The sequence below is a fragment of the Cavia porcellus genome, unplaced genomic scaffold, assembly GCF_034190915.1.
Source record: "Cavia porcellus strain 051 isolate PalLab524CR breed Dunkin Hartley unplaced genomic scaffold, mCavPor4.1 scaffold_2, whole genome shotgun sequence".
Classification (NCBI taxonomy): domain Eukaryota; kingdom Metazoa; phylum Chordata; class Mammalia; order Rodentia; family Caviidae; genus Cavia; species Cavia porcellus.
Window position 1 is genome coordinate 116,236,517 of NW_026947485.1, and position 5,991 is coordinate 116,242,507.

The 5,991-nt window shown below is 37.2% G+C and overlaps 1 pseudogene; it reads left to right on the forward strand.

Moving 5' to 3' along the window:
- The first annotated feature begins 4,722 nt into the window (after positions 1-4,722).
- LOC106025630 (olfactory receptor 14C36-like) lies at positions 4,723-5,641 on the forward strand (annotated as a pseudogene).
- Positions 5,642-5,991: the final 350 nt, after the last annotated feature.

Consider the following 5,991-nt stretch of genomic DNA (forward strand, 5'->3'; position numbering starts at 1 on the left):
CATTTTCTTTATATACTTCATCAAATGTTTCTCTCCTTTTTTGTGCTCCTCCATTCTTCCATCTGTGTCTTCTTGAGTGCATAGCATTTCTTTTATTAACCTACTTATATATTGCTTCACTTGGCTAAATATTTCACATTTGAACGCGTCTATGAGGTCCTGAAGATATCTCTTCATGTCCACTGGTGCCGTGTCTGATATTGCATGTTTGTTGTCCTCAATCTCTTTTGTATTTATCTCTCCTGGATCAATGTTCTCAGGGATGGGGGCTGGGGACTTTTTCTTGTTGCTTCCTCTTCTCATACTTTTTGTTTCTTCCATACAGGTGTATAGAGGAGGTCCCAGTCCTTTTCCTTGTTGGTTACAGCTCTTCTGAAACACTTGGGCTAGGTGATCCTGTCCACTCCTGTCCATTATTGAGGTGCCAACAGGAGTGGTGTATGCTGGCTCCTCCCCTCTTGGTCAGTCAACCTGCTGAGGCCTTCACTGCATTAGTGTGTGCCACACATAGGGAACAACTTATACGGTCTCAGCCAGCAGTGTGACCCAGGCCAAGCATACCCCACCAATCTTATCTGGGAAGGAAACAACTGGCTGAAGTCACTGCTGTTCCTTGTTCTTGCCAGTCCTGCCCAATTCCAAATGTCATCCAATTGGTGCCCCTTTTCCAGGGAATGCTTTTATTCCTGGCACTCACCAAAGGTCAATGCAGGTCCCTTGCCAGCTCCATTCTCCATTGGGCTAACCAATCTCCAACTTCAGTGCAACTATACTTCAGTGCAACTGTGGTTCCAGCGAGTCAATATGGTTGGAATTTGGGCATGCAAGAGCACAGAATCTTAGCTGCCTCAATAGTAGCCTGGGACTGCATGTTTGACTGATTCTTTTCACTTTAGTTTCTTCCTGAGTCAAGAGGATCCATTTCCTTATGTCCAGGACTCCCCACAATGTGTTATTTCTGCATCTGAGTTGTCTGTCTCAGGGAGCCGCTGTATTCTGCTCTTATCTATCCACCATCTTTTTGGCAAGTCCCAAGAATCTTTTTAAGGTGCTGCTTGTGGTTACAGCATGAGGTTGCAATTTCTTACTTATTAGTCAGGTCCTCTTAGTGGAGCCTCAGCAAAGAAATGTTAATCACGAATAATAATTAGATGAATAACAAGAAATAAATCAATAATAAGTGATATAATTAGTGTCTTAATTGAAATTATATTTAATGCATTTTCTTTCTTGAACTCTCCAAAGTAAAATGAGGAAAACTTCATTTTGTTGTAAAAGCTCTGCATTTTATATTTATTTTATAATAAAGGAAATGTGGTTCCATTTGAGACCAGAAGAGAATATTCATTTGATGATTCTACATGAGAAAAATGTTTACTAATTAATTCAACAAAAAAAGAGATTAAAGTATTATTTAAAAGAACCAATTTAATGATTTACATTACTATGCTGCATTTGGCACATGCAGGGATTGGTTATTTTAATCACAAAATTTGGTAATTTTGAAATGAGAGATTTTCTTACATATTCTAAGACTACACATATTTTAACACATTATCAATTAATTAAAGTTTCACATATATTGTCTACCATTTAGCTGGCTAAAATGTTTACACACAGTAATTACCTGTGACATACCTTAGGGTCACTGGGTCAGTTGGAACACTTGACCATATTATTTTGTAGTTATAAGCAGATTTGAAAAAAATGAATAGGTAACATTTTAAACACAAAATGGTGTGCTTTAGAAAGTAGGTTATTTTGTCACCTACAAAGTCATGTTTTCCCAAGAGTAAATTTCAAAAATTAAAAAAATGAAAGAGAGGGACAAGTGTCTCAAGTGTTCACTGACAGCAACTTAGAGAAATTTAAAGATATTATTAATTTAGTATTTGTCTAGAGACATGAGGTTTTGCTCTTGCACAAGGCAGCAGTTTATTTTGGGAATATTTCCAATGTGTAAATATATGTAAAGCAGGAGAAGTGCAGTGTGCACTTGTCTTTATAGGTGGAGTGATGTATTTTGACAAAAAAACATGTGATTTGTTTCAATAAGTTGTGTGGAAGTGGACTGTTGATGGTGAGTCACCATTTAACTCAGAAGATGCTTTGATGTGCTCTGCTTGTGGAAATTAGATCTTTCAACATCAATATTTTGGAAAAAAATCAAGGTATTTTAATCTCAAGAGAAAAACATTTATGCTGATTTAGTCAGGAATATTTAAATTATTTGTATGCCATAAAATTATTATTCATTCAAAATAGAAAACTAAATTTTCATATATTTGTCAATTATATCCAAGCATTTAGTAACACCTGTCCTAGGGCTATATATCTAGGCTTTTGTTCCTCCCTATGTTTTGCATAAACTGGGTTTCATTACTGTACAGTACTTTTTTTAATCCATGGCAAGCCACTGTAACTTTGCACAAAATCTGAAAATTTCATTTCTAAAACCACAGGGAGTAAGTTATAGATTTTTATTATAGAGGTGCTTGAACACAACTATGCCAGTGGTGATCCTGTTTGAGGGAAACAGATTTCAACTGTAGTACAATGTGTTTTAATTAAAGTTAAGAAACTAAAGTTAGTTTAATCTTTAAAATATTCTAATTGCAGAACAACAGAGAATCTTCTCGTAATTCCATAAACATGTATATCCCATACGCCAACTTTCAGATTAACCATTAAGACTTTTTGCCCAGAAAGAAAATGAATCAAGTCATAAAATTTTAGTCTACACATCAGTGAAAACCTTATGCATGGTTATATTTTGCCATGATTTTAATTCTGTAAGGATAAAGTATCATTGTAGTTTTCTTAATTCTTGTTGGATTAGAATTTAAACTTCACAGTGCAATCTCTAAAGAATGTACAGAAATATTTGACATTAATCTAATTCATTAAAGATGTTCAACAGACAAATACTAAAGTTTTCTCCATAAATAAACAAATTACTAGCTTTGGAACAAAGAGATGGTACTTTATTTCATTGAACGGTTTCTGATTTCCAAGTTCTCCTTCCTTATTCTTGTCCATGAACATTTTCTTACTAATCATGGAATCACCTAAACTTATTATTTGTTAGGCCTTTAATTGTAGTGTTAGTCTCGCTTACTAGAATTAAATTTTCTTGAGATTTAGAGATGATTACTTCCCTTACTTCTCTCATATCTCCTGTAACAGCATTAGGTAAAGATGTAATATAATAAAAAAATAGGATAAATTCAAAGAACAGAAAGAGCACAACAATGTAAATCCTTATACTTTTTTAGAGAAGGGCATTTATCTTTGGTGAAGAAAATACGAAGTTACCAAGTTGTGAGTGAAAATAGCAGGTTCCAGAACTCCTTTCTCCCTAACATATTCTTCAGAAGATGCTGTATTCTAACTCACTGATAAATTACTCTTGATTGAAAATACAGTACGTACATGCTGTATGTTCCTGCCATAACAATACAGGGAGTGGTGGCATATGCCTGTAATCCCAGCACTCAGGAAGATAAGGCAGGTTGATCACTGCGAGTTTGAGGCCAATCTAGTGTACAAACTGAATTCAAGGCCAGCCTGAACCATATAACAAAACCCTTCCTCAAAAAAGACCAAAATTTATACATAATAAAATTCAAATTCTATCACCAGCATGAAAATACAAGGGAAGGCAATTCTAACTCACTCATCCAAGAGAACAAATGGGAATATTCTTCAGGAAACAGTTACCAAATTGAGCAGAGGGCAGCAGATTCCTGAGCACAAAGGAGGGGCAGCGGGTTAGAATGGAGCTCTGAGAAGAGGTGTTCTAACTGTGCTCTAACTGCACAGTGGCCAAATCCCACTCTCGGCACCTTTGAGAGATTAGAGTGGAAGAGTGAATTTTACTGAAATAATGTGTGCCATAGTAGGGTATGCTCTAAAATGCAGGAAAAGGGCAAGAATGACAGCAGTGTTCATGACAATGAGAATGGGAGCTGTCAATAATGTTTTTGATATTCTTACTATTGACAGCATGACTTCTAACCCTAACTTGATGCTGAAAAAGAAAAAACAAGACACACAGAGAGAGACAGACAGAGACAGAGACAGAGAGACAGACAGACACAAAGAGAGACAGATAGAGACAGAGACGGAGGCGGGAGGAATGAGAGAATTTGATAGAGAAAGATGGAGAGATCATGACAGGAACATTTCTGGCAGATAATGAGAGGTTAACACTCAGGTGGAAATTAGGATTTTCAATGAAATATTTAACATTGTCAATTGTATTTTTTCATCCTATTAAAATCTAAAATATAGGATTTTTTTTCTTAAGCTCTTCAAGATATACCTTTACAATAACTGAAAAATATGCAATCTTTGTACCCAACATTAGAGAGTTAAAAAATAAAAGAAGTATAAGGTTTTAATGATATTGCAACTTGTCCAATATTAAAATATGCACATACGAGGCACATGTCAAGAACCTCACTAAATATTAGAAGACAGAGGTTGCATAAATTTCAGTGAAGGTAGAAATTATGCACATAGCAAAAATTACAGTAAGTTAATAAATAACCATTCAGAGTAGCAGAGAATAATCCTAAAGTATTAGAAGATTCAGGCACCAAATATGCCAGAAATGCAGAGTCAGGCTGTTTGTTAACAGTCAGGAAAGATTTATCCCACACAGTGATCTTCCTGGGCTCAGCACTTCTGTCTTTTCTTCTCAGGTACAACTAACACCACATACTGACGTCCAACTCCACCATGATGATGGACTTTCTGCTCGTGGAATTATCTAACATGCAGAATCAACAGGTTTTCCATGCCATGTTCTTCTCTCTGATTTATCTGGTCATTGTAATGGGAAACCTTATCATTGCTGTGGTCACCACTTTTGAACAGAGCCTCCAAACACCCATGTTCTTCCTTCCTCAGAAACTTCTCCATGCTGGACTCATGATACATTTCTGTCATCGTCAGTCCCCAACTCCTGTATTAACTCCCTGCTGGGCAGCAGCTCCATTTCCAAGGCTGCGCAGGTCTTCCTAGTGGTTTCCTTTGTGTTGTGGAGCTGCTGTTTCTCACCATCATTGATCATGACCACTCTGCAGTCATGTGCAAGCTCTTCCATTACCCTTCAATAATGAATCCTTGCCTGTGTGTCCTCTCCACACTGGCCTCTCTCCTCAGTGGCCTGGTCTATGCAGCCCAACACACCAGCAACACCTTCTGGCTGTCCTTTTGCCACTCGCATGGCAGCTCTTGTGATATCCCTTCTCTGCTGAAGCTGTCTTGCTCTGACACCTTCAGCAACTGGATCACCATCCTTGTCTGTATTCTGCTGTTTGTTGGTGGCTGTTTCATTTTCATCATCAAGTCTTACATTCACATCTTTTCTACTGTGCTCAGGTTACCAGCGGAAGCAGATAGGACAAAGGCCTTTTCTACCTGTGTGCCGCACATCCTCCTGGTCGCAGTCTTCTTGGGCTCAGGCTCTTATTTCTACCTGAGCCCCTCTGTTATTTCTGCCAGCATGGTCCTGTCTGTGTTCTATTCTATAATTCCTCCCCTCTTCAATCCTATTGTCTACAGCCTCAGAAACCAACAGATAAAGTGTGTTGTCAAGAATCTCATGACAAGAATGTTCTCAGGAAATATATGAGAATCAAAAAAGCTTTTCCTTTTCAGCTTAGTCGTAGTCATATTTTTGGCAATAAATTAATATAATTGATTATAGTTATGTATCCTTTATATACACTTAGTGTCTGAGATGGTTTGACATTTTGAGGTTAATTTTCTGTTGTTTTGTATAATTTTGATATCTCATTAAGGAGCTGGTACTATGAAAATCAATTGCTATAAATCTCAGTTTAAAATTTTCCCTGCAGTCTCATGTATATGAATGGTGATTTGATCATGGGGCTCCCCTCTTCTCAGTAGATTCACCCACTGGTAAGTCCAGAGCTAATACAACCTCAGGAAGTAGGGTTTGTTTGAGCAAGTCCCTGCCTC